The 16,260-nt window shown below is 47.9% G+C and overlaps 1 protein-coding gene across 3 annotated transcripts in view; it reads right to left on the minus strand.

The window, feature by feature from the left end:
• LOC133578061 (sodium-coupled neutral amino acid transporter 3-like) overlaps positions 1-15,391 on the minus strand; it is a 157,242-nt gene extending 141,851 nt beyond the window's left edge. The window contains exons 1-2 of one of the 3 annotated variants that reach the window (XM_061932206.2): positions 15,126-15,391; positions 14,849-15,042 (exon numbers count right to left, since the gene is read on the minus strand). The gene's annotated coding sequence lies outside the window, so the exon portion shown is untranslated. The remainder of the gene's footprint in view (positions 1-14,848; positions 15,043-15,125) is intronic. The other 2 variants (XM_061932205.2, XM_061932204.2) reach the window with 2 other exon arrangements.
• Positions 15,392-16,260: the final 869 nt, after the last annotated feature.

Below are 16,260 nucleotides of genomic sequence, written 5' to 3' on the forward strand. Positions count from 1 at the left end.
CCATCACCAAAGTCATCGGACCCTCCGCTGTACGACTCCGTCTGCCCCGATCCCTGCGTGTATACCCAACCTTCCACGTCAGCCGAGTGAAACCAGTCAAAGTAAGCCCGCTGGTTCCAGCCACCACGCCCCTTCCACCACCCGAAATGATTGAGGGCGGTCCTGTTTACAAAGTAAAGAAGTTGTTAGCAGTTCGCAGCAGGGGCCGGGGCAGACAGTACCTGGTGGACTGGGAAGGGTACGGACCGGAGGAGAGACAGTGAGTGCCTTCTCGGCATATCGTGGACTCCACCCTCATTGAGGATTTCCATAGAAACCATCCCGGACAATCTGGGCCGTCAGGTGTCGGCCCTAAAGGGAGGGGTACTGTCACACTGCGGTGAGGGAAGACTTGTCTTGGTTTTTTCTGTCTTGTGATTTACATGTTTTATTTTGAAAAGCAACTCCTCTTGTTTCAGATCACGGGTCCTTCCTCTTGTGTCACCAGTTTGACGTCATTCCTGACCCTTGATTGTTTCCACCTGTTTCCCATTACCCTCATGTTCTTTATAAGCGCATGCCTCCCCTTGTTCTGTGCCAGATTGTCTCGAGCTTTCGTGCCTATGTTGCGTTCCATGTTCATGTTCATGTCCATGCCTTGCCTTGTCCCACGTCTACGTCCTTGCTTCCAGAACATCCCACGCTATAATTTTGAATGAACTTTTTCTCCTCCCTCAGAGCAATTTTTGTTATTCAACCTTTTTCTACCGCAGTGGTGAGTTATAATTTTTCCCTAAAGATTTTTTCCTCAAAGTTTTTGAGTGATTTTTTGTTTACATTTATTAGAGTAGTAAGTTTTATAGTCTTTATTTTCTTCCTCCTGTTGGAGCGTTTTTTGTTAAAGTTTTTTGATAACAGATACGGTGCTAATTATAATTGTCCTTATTTTTGTATTTCCTCCTTTTGGAGTGATTTTCGGTTTTTCCCTTTTGGAACATTTTGTCGATAGCTATTTTTGTAATTTCATAGTATTTGAATTTACTCCTCTCTGAGCTGCCACCTTAACGTGGTAGAGGAGTTTGCGTGTCCCAATGATCCTAGGAGCTATGTTGTCCGGGGGCTTTATGCCCCCTGGTAGGGTCTCCCAAGACAAACTGGTCCTAGGTGAGGGATCAGACAAAGAGCAGCTCGAAGACCTCCATGAAAAAGAAAAAACAAGGACCCAGATTACCCTCGCCCGGACGCGGGTCACCGGGGCCCCCCTCTGGAGCCAGATGGGGCACGATGGCGACCGCCTGGTGGCTGGGCCTGTCCCCATGGGGCCCGGCCGGGCACAGCCCGAAGAGGCAACGTGGGTCCCCCCTCCAATGGGCTCACCACCCATAGCAGGGGTCATAGAGGTCGGGAGCGATGTGAGCTGGGCGACAGCCGAAGGCAGGGCACTTGGCGGTCCGATCCTCGGCTACAGAAGCTAGCTCTTGGGACGTGGAGCTGGGGGGGAAGGAGCCTGAGCTAGTGCGCGAAGTGGAGAAGTTCCGGCTAGATATAGTCGGACTCACTTCGACGCACAGCAAGGGCTCTGGAACCAGTTCTCTCGAGAGGGGCTGGACTCTCTTCCACTCTGGCGTTGCCGGCAGTGAGAGGCGACGGGCTGGGGTGGCAATTCTTGTTTCCCCCAGCTCAGAGCCTCTACGTTGGAGTTCAACCCGGTGGACGAGAGGGTAGCTTCCCTCCGCCTTCGGGTGGGGGAACGGGTCCTGACTGTGGTTTGCGCTTATGCGCCAAACCGCAGCTCAGAGTACCCACCCTTTTTGGATTCACTCAAGGGAGTACTTGAGAGTGCTCCCCCGGGTGATTCCCTCGTGCTACTGGGGGACTTCAATGCTCATGTTGGCAACGACAGTGAAACCTGGAGAGGCGTGATTGGTAAGAATGGCTGCCCGGATCTGAACCCGAGCGGTGTTTTGTTATTGGACTGTTGTGCCCGTCACAGATTGTCCATAACGAACACCATGTTCAAACATAAGGGTGTCCATATGTGCACTTGGCACCAGGACACCCTAGGCCGCAGTTCCATGATCGACTTTGTAGTTGTGTCATCGGATTTGCGGCCTCATGTTTTGGACACTCGGGTGAAGAGAGGGGCGGAGCTTTCTACCGATCACCACCTGGTGGTGAGTTGGCTGCGATGGTGGGGGAGGATGCCGGACAGACCTGGCAGGCCCAAACGCATTGTGAGGGTTTGCTGGGAACGTCTGGCAGAGTCTCCTGTCAGAGAGAGTTTCAATTCCCACCTCCGGAAGAACTTTGAACATGTCACGAGGGAGGTGCTGGACATTGAGTCCGAATGGACCATGTTCCGCGCCTCTATTGTCGAGGCGGCTGATTGGAGCTGTGGCCGCAAGGTAGTTGGTGCTTGTCGTGGCGGTAATCCTAGAACCCGTTGGTGGACGCCGGCGGTGAGGGATGCCGTCAAGCTGAAGAAGGAGTCCTATCGGGTTCTTTTGGCTCATAAGACTCCTGAGGCAGCGGACAGGTACCGACAGGCCAAGCGGTGTGCGGCTTCAGCGGTCGCAGAGGCAAAAACTCGGACATGGGAGGAGTTCGGGGAAGCCATGGAAAACGACTTCCGGACGGCTTCGAAGCAATTCTGGACCACCATCCGCCGCCTCAGGAGGGGAAAGCAGTGCACTATCAACACCGTGTATGCCGAGGATGGTGTTCTGCTGACCTCGACTGCGGATGTTGTGGATCGGTGGAGGGAATACTTCGAAGACCTCCTCAATCCCACCAACACGTCTTCCTATGAGGAAGCAGTGCCTGGGGAGTCTGTGGTGGGCTCTCCTATTTCTGGGGCTGAGGTTGCTGAGGTAGTTAAAAAGCTCCTCGGTGGCAAGGCCCCAGGGGTAGATGAGATCCGCCCGGAGTTCCTTAAGGCTCTGGATGCTGTGGGGATGTCTTGGTTGACAAGACTCTGCAGCATCGCGTGGACATCGGGGGCGGTACCTCTGGGTTGGCAGACCGGGGTGGTGGTTCCTCTCTTTAAGAAGGGGAACCGGAGGGTGTGCTCTAACTATCGTGGGATCACACTCCTCAGCCTTCCCGGTAAGGTCTATTCAGGTGTACTGGAGAGGAGGCTACGCCGGATAGTTGAACCTCAGATTCAGGAGGAACAATGTGGTTTTCGTCCTGGTCGTGGAACTGTGGACCAGCTCTATACTCTCGGCAGGGTCCTTGAGGGTGCATGGAAGTTTGCCCAACCAGTCTACATGTGTTTTGTGGACTTGGAGAAGGCATTCGACCGTGTCCCTCGGGAAGTCCTGTGGGGAGTGCTCAGAGAGTATGGGGTATCGGACTGTCTGATTGTGGCAGTCCGCTCCCTGTATGCTCAGTGCCAGAGCTTGGTCCGCATTGCCGGCAGTAAGTCGGACACGTTTCCAGTGAGGGTTGGACTCCGCCAAGGCTGCCCTTTGTCACCGATTCTGTTCATAACTTTTATGGACAGAATTTCTAGGCGCAGTCAAGGCGTTGAGGGGCTCTGGTTTGGTGGCTGCAGGATTAGGTCTCTGCTTTTTGCAGATGATGTGGTCCTGATGGCTTCATCTGGCCAGGATCTTCAGCTCTCACTGGATCGGTTCGCAGCCGAGTGTGAAGCGACTGGGATGAGAATCAGCACCTCCAAGTCCGAGTCCATGGTTCTCGCCCGGAAAAGGGTGGAGTGCCATCTCCGGGTTGGGGAGGAGATCTTGCCCCAAGTGGAGGAGTTCAAGTACCTCGGAGTCTTGTTCACGAGTGAGGGAAGAGTGGATCGTGAGATCGACAGGCGGATCGGAGCGGCGTCTTCAGTAATGCGGACGCTGTATCGATCCGTTGTGGTGAAGAAGGAGCTGAGCCGGAAGGCAAAGCTCTCAATTTACCGGTCAATCTACGTTCCCATCCTCACCTATGGTCATGAGCTTTGGGTTATGACCGAAAGGACAAGATCACGGGTACAAGCGGCCGGAATGAGTTTCCTCCGCCGGGTGGCGGGGCTCTCCCTTAGAGATAGGGTGAGAAGCTCTGTCATCCGGGGGGAGCTCAAAGTAAAGCCGCTGCTCCTCCACATCGAGAGGAGCCAGATGAGGTGGTTCGGGCATCTGGTCAGGATGCCACCCGAACGCCTCCCTAGGGAGGTGTTTAGGGCACGTCCGACCAGTAGGAGGCCGCGGGGAAGACCCAGGACACGTTGGGAAGACTATGTCTCCCGGCTGGCCTGGGAACGCCTCGGGGTCCCGCAGGAAGAGCTGGACGAAGTGGCTGGGGAGAGGGAAGTCTGGGCTTCCCTGCTTAGGCTGCTGCCCCCGCGACCCGACCTCGGATAAGCGGAAGAAGATGGATGGATGGATGGACGGCTCTGGAGGCTTAAAGAGTTTTTTCAAAATAAAAGCTTTATTTGGAATCACATCTCTGCATCTGAGTCCCTTCCTTCATCCAAGCCTGACAAAAACGCCTCATAGCATGGCTTCATTTTACAAAAAAATACAACGAGTAAACGGCAATATGCAATTATTGCCAGGCTTTGCTCTCACGTAAGGGGGGAAGTACAACAAGCATGTTGAAACATGTTCAGGCCGTACATAACCTGAACGTTCGCGAACCGTGGCGTGTCTTCGACATGTGGAGAAGCAGCAACAGAGATGACAAAGCACGCCCCTCTTCCAGAGGAAGAGCCCCAGCCCCAGTTCCAGTGCCGGTGAGTAACTAACGTTAACTATTGCCGGTTAATTTCCATATTTGCTCACTTGTAGCCTTTAGGCTAAAATAAGGTTACCTCTTATGTCAACCAGGACTGCAGTAATGTTAGCTAGACTAACGTTACCTAAGCATAGTCAGTGGCTAACGGTAACGTTAACGTTAGCTTTTTTGTATGTGTCTGATAACGTTAACGGTATCTTGTAGCCTACACCACTCCAGAGTTTGCAGGTCTGTCTAATAAACTAGTGATTTCTTTCTTTAGTTTATTTCGTACATAAACACACTTACAGCATAACACATCACAGTTTCATATCATTTCACTTTACATCATGTCTGAAAAAGAGTAGGAAGTAAAGCTTATTTAATCCTACCCCTTTACCACTTCAGAGCGTTTACAAATATATAGATCATTTACTGACCTTTTTATAATAAAATAACATCTGTGAATTAGTATATACAACAGTTTTGTAATATGTAATTCATTAATTCAGTCATTATTAATATACTGAGATGAAGAATATCTTATTTTCAATAAGGTTGAAAGTATTTCTCATAATTCTTCTTCTTTGTACTTTGTAAGCACTATTAATTTGAACAAACTCTTAAACTGGATCATATCAGTACAATGTTTAACTTCATTACTTAATCCAGTCCATCATTTAATTCTACATACTAATGCTAAAGACTTAATAAAAGACACCCTAGTCTTCACATTCAGCTAATTTCCCCCCTAATTCTATGCTGTGTCTGTCCCTCATTTTCCCTCCAGGATAAGGATGTGCAGTCATTCCTGGAGGAGGCCACACTGATGGACCCCAGAAGGTTTAAATACAGACTGGAGAAGGATGTCGTCAAACCTATCTGTGTGTCCAAGATAGTTCCACGCCAAGTGAACATGTTTTTTCCACCGTTGGCGACACGATTAGCAAAGAGCGGGTCAGACTTGATCCTGAAAAAGCAGACATGCTAATGTTTTGGAAGAAGAATTGTTGAATGAAGACGGTGGTGTTCTTAGTGTCATAGTGTGTGTAGTTAGTATGTTCCAATAGCAGCAGAAGGGCACTTTTTGGAGAGCTGTATTATTTTCAGTTTTGTGCCAAAGGAACTGATTTTATTTAACACTATATTATTATTTATACACCTATAGTGATCACAAAGACAGGTTGTTTTTGTGTTAATGCATGTATTTGTTTTTCTGAAAAATCCCACTTAATATACTTTGGGTAACAACAGTCAATATTTATTTATTTTTTTTATTTTTTTTAGGGGGTAACAATAGTCAATATTTTTTTTATTTTTTTTTATTATAAAATTCAAGTGAGCTTTTGTTAAACCAAATATTGTGGTTTTTTTCCATATACAACAACCTATCTGGATTCGATAAGAGAATCAATAAGGAATCGGTTCGATAAGAGAATTCGATAAGGGACTCGAACTCAATAATTTCTTATCAAACATCATCCCTATTTGCTATTAAACATAATTGTAGCTTGCGGAGCAGGTTTGATAAAATATTTTCGTTATTTTTCTCAAGCAGCTTTGCCTCCTCTTCTGATGGCTTACACACAGATTTTTTTTTTAAATGCCTACCTTACCCATTTTGACGTGAAAACATTTACATGACATTGTTTTGTTTGTTGTTGTTTTTTCAAAAATAAAAACACACTCACCAGCTGTCAAGTGTGACTTCAAGATCGTTGTATAATAACATATAAAGCTATGATTTTTATGTATGCATACTAGAGATGCGCGGTTTGCGGGCACAACCGCGGAGTCCGCGGATTATCCGCGGATCGGGCGGATGAAATTAAAAAAAATTTGATTTTATCCGCGGGTCGGTGATTTTAAATAGATTCAGGCGGGTGGCAGTTAAACCAATTCGGAAATATATATACATAGTTAAATGTTGTTACCCACATACGAAAAACGAGCAGGCACCTGCTGCATATGCCACAACAGAAGAAAAAAAAAGAAAAGAGATGGACACTTTTACAGAGCGGAGAAGGGACGCCTCGCCGGGGTCCGGGACCGAGGCCCCTTCCCCCGAGAGGGCCCCACCGGGAGCCGTAGCTGAGGCGATCCGCGAGAAGGGCCCGACGCACGTCCAGGGTCACCACCGCGCCCACCGCACCGACACCCCGCCTCGTCCGCCTTCGCCGCGGCCGGGGGCTCGTAACAGGGGTCACTCTGCGCGCTCCGCCCGCGCAGCTTACCTGCCCGCCACCCCTGTTGCCGGGGGCGCGTAACAGGGGTCACTCCGCGCGCAGTGCGCTCACGAAAGGGGTGGGGCTCACCCTGGTTGATATAGACAGCAAGACGGTGGCCATGGAAGTCGGAACCCGCTAAGGAGTGTGTAACAACCCACCTGCCGAATCAACTAGCCCTGAAAATGGATGGCGCTGGAGCGTCGGGCCCATACCCGGCCGTCGCCGGCAGCGAGACGCGCTTGGAGGTGCGCTCAACGCGGCTCCCATATGATTGCGCACTGTTGTGCGTCTGGGTTGTGACAGCGTGGCACGCAAATGTCTGTGCTGCATTGGATCAGTCTCCTTTCTTTAACAGGCAAAAGCTTTATAACCTCACTAATGCCTTGCATCGTCTATATTAGATATATAACAACGGGCGGGTGCAGGCGGGTGCGGTTCTGATCAAATGTTACATCGGGTGGATGGCGGATGGTTGACGACTGTCTGATGCGGTTGCGGATGAAATAATTGCCTATCCGCGCATCTCTAATGCATACATATGTTAGTCATGTGTCTTTGCACAAAATGAGATTGGCATACATTCATGTTTTTGCTTTTACATGAGGCTTTTCCCAATACGGTTGTTATGGCGGGTTATGAGATGATGATAATTTGATAATAACAAAAGCTCAGTTTCATGTGGACATGGCCTCAAAACATCCAAAAGGAATTAAGTCACCCGCTGGATCAAGCGCGCAGCACGCTTGATGCCAGCTGAGCCTGAATCAGCCTGTTCACACGGCAAACTCCCTCTGGGTTTTTTTCCCTTTAACGGTGAGGGGTAAGAAACACATGTGGAGACCACAGAGAAGAGAGATCAGATACCAGTTCTTGCTCAGCATGTCAAGTCCGGCAGCCACCTGCTGCCCTAAGACCCTCATCTGACTCATCAGGCAGGAGTGCTGGACTTGGTCTCCTGCTGGTTCCTCCAGGGACCATAGGCCTGTCAAACATCTATACGGCCGCTTAATCTTACATCATTTGAGTCTGAAGGAGAAATTACCTTAAATTATCGGGCATTTTAAATTAGAAATAGTCTTTTTTTCTGTGCTTTCATTAGGGCTGGATATTGTGAATTATGTCTATTATGTAAAATTGATGATGACCAATTGTGTGTTGAAGGAAGCAAATTGGATGAACTTTTATGTTGCAACCAGCAGAGACACTGTTGATTCAGTTTGTTTGTTTGTATTTGTTTATTTGAAGGACAATGTGCTGTTACATTAAGAAGATTGTTACGATCCGCTGCCCGGATCAGAGTTTGTTTATGTTTGTGTCACGTGTTTTCAGCACCTTGAGTTTAGTTTGTTTCTGTTGCCATGACGGCAGATTGTGCGCACCTGCCTCTGGTTAGTGTTCGGGACGCGCACCTGTTGCCCGGGCGCTAATCAGAGGGCTATTTAGTCTTTGCTCTGGCCTCACTCTGTCTGGCTTCGTAGTTTGTTCTCACACAACAGATGACGACGATTATTTACTGTTTCTTAGCTACTAGTTCTCACGCTAGGCTCTTTTGGTTTGCTAGCTCCCACGCTAGCCCTTTTGTTTATTCATCATATTATTCATATTTAAAATAAATCATTTTTCCTACCTGCAAGCTGTGTCCGAAGCCGTCTGCATCCTTGGGAGAACCACACCCGCATCACTATGCGACCACGTCGTTACAGTACGAAGCCAGCAGAAAACAATTCTCCCGCACTGGCTAACGAGGAGTTGGACGAAGGTACGCTCATGGTGTTGCGAGCGATGGAAGCCGAGACGCTTCGCTATTCGACGGAGGAGAGGTCGAATCTCATGTGGGGACCTGGAGGCTCTCTTATCCCCATCGATTCCCTCTGGTCGGAAGACATCGCCGCTACACCGCAGTACCGTGCGCGCCGTCAAAGACGGAAGCCGGCCAGGAGGTCTTTCCCTCGCCGCCAAGACGCGCCGCTCCTGCAAACTCCTCCCCCGGACCGAAGCAAGCTACATTCAGCCCAAACTCCCCCTCCTCAGATGTTTGGCAACCCCATCGATCACTTCGCCAAAAAGTTCTCCGATTGGGCTGTAAGTCACATGGACAGTTGCAACAGTAATGTCATGTCATTGGCGCCTCCCGAAGAGGTAACTCCGCCCACTTCTGATGACATCATTGAACAAGATTTTTTTTTTCCATCTTCTAATTCTTTCTGTCAGCCAATACCAAATGACTTTCATTGTAAGATAAGACATTATCAGGACATTTTTATTAAGTGTAAGTCTAGTCAGTCACATTCTGATTTTCAGACTCCACCTCCAGTGACTTTGGTTCCGCCCCCAGTGACTATTGCTTCGCCCACTGCACATATTTTTTCCCCCTGTGCTCCCACCCAATCTCAAGTGAGGGGTGATAATAGTCAATTTGGACAATTTAAAGAGGAGTATACCCCCCTCCATACCTCCCCCCACCCACCCTTGAAGACGGTTCCAAACCGCAAAGAGCGCGTCTGGTATCCGCGTCTTGAGGGGGGGGCTAGTACTGGGAACTGTGCTAGTGGGGTGGCACAACTGCGCTCAGCTAAGCCGCAACCTCCTACACGGCCACCGCCACCAGTTTTTTGGCGTGCTAAGCCGCAACCTCCTGCACGGCCACCGCCACCAGTTTTTCGGCGTGCTAAGCCGCAACCCCCTGCATGGCCACCGCCACCAGTCTTTCGGCGTGCTAAACCGCAACCTCCTGCAAGGCCACCGCCACCAGTCTTCCGGCGTGCTAAACCGCAACCTCCTGCACGGCCACCGCCACCAGTCCTTCGTCCTGCTAAGCCACAACCGCCAGCTAGGCCACCTCCAGCTGCACCTCGGCTAGCACCTGTTCCTGCACCTCGGCTGACACACCAAGCTTCGTCTCCAGTACCTCCACCACGCCAAGCTCCACCATGCCAAGTTCCTCGGCTGGTTCCCACACCAGCGCCGGCTCCAAGGCTGGTTCCCACACCAGCGCCGGCTCCAAGGCTGGTTCTCACACCAGCGCCGGCTCCAAGGCTGGTTCCCACACCAGCGCCGGCTCCACGGCTGGTTCTCACACCAGCGCCGGCTCCAAGGCTGGTTCTCACACCAGCGCCGGCTCCAAGGCTGGTTCTCACACCAGCACCGACTCCAAGACCAACCCCTGTCCCGGCTCCAAGGCTGGTTCCCACACCAGCGCCGGCTCCAAGGCTGGTTCCCACACCAGCGCCGGCTCCAAGGCTGGTTCCCACACCAGCGCCGGCTCCACGGCTGGTACCCACACCAGCGCCGGCTCCACGGCTGGTACCCACACCAGCGCCGGCTCCACGGCTGGTACCCACACCAGCGCCGGCTCCACGGCTGGTACCCACACCAGCGCCGGCTCCACGGCTGGTTCTCACACCAGCGCCGGCTCCAAGGCTGGTTCTCACACCAGCGCCGGCTCCAAGGCTGGTTCTCACACCAGCACCGACTCCAAGACCAACCCCTGTCCCGGCTCCAAGGCTGGTTCCCACACCAGCGCCGGCTCCAAGGCTGGTTCCCACACCAGCGCCGGCTCCAAGGCTGGTTCCCACACCAGCGCCGGCTCCACGGCTGGTACCCACACCAGTGCCGGCTCCACGGCTGGTACCCACACCAGCGCCGGCTCCACAGCTGGTACCAGAACCTGCACCTGCTCCACGGCTGGTACCAGAACCTGCACCTGCCTCCACGGCGACGACGTCTCCTCCTGCCTCCACGGCGACGTCGGCTCCTCCTGCCTCCACGGCGACGTCGGCTCCTCCTGCCTCCACGGCGACGTCGGCTCCTCCTGCTTCCACGGCGACGTCGGCTCCTCCTGTTTCCACGGCGACGTCTGCTCTCTCCTCATCTTCGTCTCAGCGACCTCGAGTGGTCTGGCTGCGCAAGCGGCGCTCTCGGAGGTTTGTTTATGGACGCCAGTGGCGCAAACAGCAGCGACACCCGAGACGTAGTCGTAGAACTCTCAGGCTGCTGAACTTCTGGCGCCACTCACGCCCACCTTCTCGGCAGCCACGAATGTGGCCTTTCCGTGGTCGCCCGCCTCGCCTGCAGCAGCGGCGTTCCACTCGCCGCCGCCACCTGACTCTTCCCCGGTGGATTCGGGGACACGTGGCCTGGCGACCCACCACCAAATCCTCCCTCCACCCTCCCTTGACTCTCGAACTATTTCTTGTTTTTTGGGTTCTAGTTTTATTTAGTGTCAAGGGACATCTGGAATCTGTCCTTTAAGGGGGGGGTACTGTTACGATCCGCTGCCCGGATCAGAGTTTGTTTATGTTTGTGTCACGTGTTTTCAGCACCTTGAGTTTAGTTTGTTTCTGTTGCCATGACGGCAGATTGTGCGCACCTGCCTCTGGTTAGTGTTCGGGACGCGCATCTGTTGCCCGGGCGCTAATCAGAGGGCTATTTAGTCTTTGCTCTGGCCTCACTCTGTCTGGCTTCGTAGTTTGTTCTCACACAACTGATGACGACGATTATTTACTGTTTCTTAGCTACTAGTTCTCACGCTAGGCCCTTTTGGTTTGCTAGCTCCCACGCTAGCCCTTTTGTTTATTCATCATATTATTTATATTTAAAATAAATCCTTTTTCCTACCTGCAAGCTGTGTCCGAAGCAGTCTGCATCCTTGGGAGAACCACACCCGCATCACTATGCGACCACGTCGTTACAAAGATGGCTGCACCAGATTTAGCACTATGCTAATTTCCATCTGTAGTCCTTTTATGGTGCAGTCTCAACTGAACCATTTGCGGTCTTAATCAGGGGTTGTTAACCTTTTTCACTACACTGAAATAGTAAACTTACTTGTAATTTTAATCATATTCATTAATTATATATATCCTACTTAGAGTTTACAACCTTGTCAAATGATATGAAAGCATGATAATCACAAGGATTATTATCAAAGTTTAGGTCAGGCTGATTACAAAAATAAATACTAACCAAATGTACTTTAAAAGAAAGGGACTCATAAAAAACTGATGAAAATAAATTTACATACAATTGCGCAGTGCTAAAATAAATGAATGATAGCTAAATGAATAATAAATAATAATATATATGCTTCTTGATTAAACTCTCAATAAAATATAATTGCAAATGAAAATACAGCTACACCACTTAAGTCATAATTTGGGCGCTTAAGAAACCTCTCTCGTATGTTAGCTCCAGACTTACTCTGTTTGTTTGAGAGTGGCATTACTGCAACAAGTGGTTGAAAAGTGTATTACAACGGAGTACCGCTGCGGCCCATATGGACCACAGCTGTGAAACACATTTTTTGGTGGCCTTCTAATTTGTAAATATTGATATCAATGCCAATATATTGATATTGATGGATTATTTTGTTTTTCCAGGTCTATGCTTTTGGTTTTGGCTTATAAAGTCCCCAATCGACTGTTTTTCCGGGATCTCTGTCCATTAAGAACGACAGAAAGACTATTAGATGTTACTGTAAAGAACAAAACAATGTAAAGTGATAATGATGATTTATTTTTGTATTTGACTTCTTTAAAGTGAACGCACATGGCCCTGAACCTGGTGTGTGTGTGTGTGTGTGTGTGTGTGTGTGTGTGTGTGTGTGTGTGTGTGTGTGTGTGTGTGTGTGTGTGTGTGTGTGTGTGTGTGTGTGTGTGTGTGTGTGTGTGTGTGTGTTGTATGTAAACAATTGTACCAAATAATGGCAACCTCAGCTATAAGCAAAATTAAATAATCACATTTTGCACAATTGTATAGCTCTAATGTGAGCTATGGGAAAATGAGCCACTATGGCACAATTCCACTTGCATATTATTCTGACACTGACATCAAAACAGGAGTTCAGAACCTTCAGAATAAGTTACTTCCAGCCATTTAAAAATATTGTGTTGACTGTTATGTTTGTTATATGTTATAAGTAGTCTCAAACAGCTTTCAGCATAACAGAAACTATTTATTCTTGAATCAGCACACAAACATCTGGTAGCTTGTAACTCTGCTAGTAACCCACCCCGACTTCCGGTCTGCTCTCCCGCTAATCCTTCTGGGTAATGTAGTTAGTTCAAACAATTATTAACCCATATCCCTTATTCTTAAGAAAATGGATGGATGGATTATTGCATTTTAAATTCCTGCTTCATTAAATTTAACTGATCAAAATGTATTTACATTTTTAACAGCTTTGTTATAAACAACAAAACGCCTCTCACCAGAGTCCATATTTTTTTAGCAAGTCTCTATGAGTCTCTCAGGTTGTTTCATCCTGTTGGGTCGGATTTTAACCACTGGTGAAGCTAGCACGGTTTTACCAAAACTTTGACAGTCCCCGTTACTTGTTTTCGTGTCTGTCACCTTTGTAGCGGGATGGCGTCCTCCGAGCTGTTGGCTTGTAGACAAATGTCCACGCGATTTCTCCTTAAAGCTATACCCCAATCTGTCTTGATGATGTATGATCTTGGTGCAACCTTTTGCTGTACCAGTCCTGGCTGTGTCCATGTCCCGGTCGTGTAGTCCAGAAGGCGAACTATGTCCCCGATTGCAGGTTTGGCAGGTGTTTTGCCCTTTTGTCGTGCCATTTTTTCCGTTTTCCTTCTCCTTTTCTTTTGCGTGTGTCACCTTTACTGCCCCCTTTGGTTTCAGCAGGGTATCGTGCACAAGCAGGTGAGTACAAATGCGACATCCCATCAACATCTGAGCAGGTGACCGGCCTCTTTTCCTTAATGAGCCTTTTTCATGAGTACTTTTATGATGGTAACAGAGCTCGACACAAGTCCATTTGACAAACAAAATATTATATACTGTATATTAAAAGACAAAGCTTTGTCCTACTACTAGTAATCATGGGCCGATACAACTGTTCACTTCCGATATGGTACCAATTTTGGAGCCTTGAGTATTGACCGATACTGATATCAATCTGATACGATATCAGCACGAATCATAGTACAAACTTGTAATATTTTCTATTGTGGAATGTTACAAAATTATTTATCAAGTGAAATTACTCACAGAACAATGGTAGGTATGAAAAAGACTAACATTATTAAAGATTTACATGACAGAATAAGTCATTAGCTCATGACGCAGTGAATTGAATGATGCGGACACGTTTGTTACTGGATACTTTCTAATACGCTTCCTTCGGCCTTGGAGACTTTTTTTGTGTAAGTAAAATGCAACTGTAATTATTTGATATGTGTTTATATTGACAAATGTACTGTTTTAGACTGCAATACTGTTCAATTAAGGACACTAATTACGTATGTCTATCTTGTGTGCTTAGCTTCTATGTATAGCTTTTAGCTACCATGTTTACCTTTTGTAAATGACTTGACCAAAATATAAGAAAAGAGCAACCTTGTGTGCTTATAGGAGGACATTTAGATGTAAACTGGCTGTCCAGCTTTGCACAAGTAAACACGCTGCAGGACTGCTTGTATCAGAGTGCTTATATCGGAGATTTTACATGCAAGCCAATATTATCCGATACATGTTTTTGTTGCTGATATCAGACAGAAATTCAATATCCAATTGGGAGACCCAGAGGAATTAGTATTAACATTTAAAACATGTTTTAATTTAGTTCTATTTTTACAATATTCTGTGAGATAATAAAAAAAGCTATGGGCCGCAAGTGGCTCCTGGGTGGTACTTTGGATACCTCTGGTAAAAATTCATACATATCAAAACTGTGACCTCACTGTGACATCACTCCTGATTGTGTACTACAAAAGACATTAGGAGCATTACCAGCCCTTATACGGTCACCACTTTCGGTCAACTTTGTAATCGTGCGATTCTTTGGCAAACATTATGCCTCTTGTGATTTTTCTGTTGTTGTTTTTTAATAAAATGGTCTTAAATGACAATTGTGTCGTCTGGCGTGACGTCACGCTGGACACGGTGCCGTTAGCTCGTCGGTGTCTTACCTGATTAAGTGTCCTTCAGCTGTGGAATATGTCCTCACGAGAGCCAGTTGCGTGTGGTCCTGCCCGTCCGACTTCTAGTGCGTTTATGGCATGTGGTTCCCCGCGTTTTACTCTATGGCGGCTGTATCTCCTCCAAAGTGGTATGTAAAGAGGACAGAGGTCCGCCTACTGCGCTTACACACGCACGGCGGACTCTCCAATAATGAAAAAAAAGATGATTGTTAGGAATGTTGATGGAGGACACGAACAAAGCCCCACCTCCACCCCTCCCACCTACCTTTGCCACGCGTGCCTTTCCAGCGGTTTAATCAACGATTAATGAAACGTTAATACTGTTGACAGGTTCGAAGGTCATCTAAAAATGGTTGACGATAATAATCACGATGGGATGTGGATCGAGACAATTAAAGAGATCGAGACACACACACGCGCGCGCGCGCGTGCGTGCATTTCTTTAAAACGTCCCGTTTAAATTCCAATTGAGTCTTAGGGTGATATGCAATCAACGTGCACAGTGCACGTGTGGTGCCCACCCGCGCACGTTGTACGTGTCCCATTTCTAGGTCATCGTGCACACGCACGCAGCTCCAGGGATTTGTATTCTTTCTCTCCACTCACCATCAGAGACATGAACCTGCAATGAGAATAACCCATATGTTACCTAAAGCATGCTTATTTATCAACCAACACTTTATGCATGCATTTTATCTCATTCCTTCATGCATTTTATTATACACCATCCTAAAAATGTATCACATGCTTAAAGGGGCTGTTGCAACATGTACACAGATGCTTAGAGCAGTGTTCTTCAACCTTTTTTGAGCCAAGGCACATTTTTTGCGTTGAAAAAATCTGGAGGCACACTACCAGCAGAAATCATTAAAAAACGAATCTCAGTTGACAGTAAAAAGTCGTTGTCGCAATTGTTGGATATGAATTTAAACCATAAACAACCATGCATCACTATAGCTCTTGTCTCAAAGTAGGTGTACTGTCACGACCTGTCACATCAGGCCGTGACTTATTTTGAGTTTTTTGGTATTTTCCCGTGTGTAGTGTTTAGTTGTTGTCTTGCGCTCCTATTTTGGTGGCTTTTTCTCTTTTTTTGGTATTTTCCTCTAGCAGTTTCATGTCTTCCTTTGAGTGATATTTCCCGCATCTACTTTGTTTTAGCAATCAAGAATATTTCAGTTGTTTTTATCCTTCTTTGTGTGGACATTGTTGATTGTCATGTCATGTTCGAATGTACTTTGTGGACACCGTCTTTGCTCCAAAGTAAGTATTTGCTGTCGTCCAGCATTCTGTTTTTGTTTACTTTGTAGACAGTTCAGTTTTAGTTTCATTCTGCATTAGTTTTGTTCTGCATAGCCTACCCTAAGCTTCAATACCTTTTCTTAGGGGCACTCACCTTT

This window comes from Nerophis lumbriciformis, linkage group LG38 (assembly GCF_033978685.3).
Source record: "Nerophis lumbriciformis linkage group LG38, RoL_Nlum_v2.1, whole genome shotgun sequence".
Lineage (NCBI taxonomy): Eukaryota > Metazoa > Chordata > Actinopteri > Syngnathiformes > Syngnathidae > Nerophis > Nerophis lumbriciformis.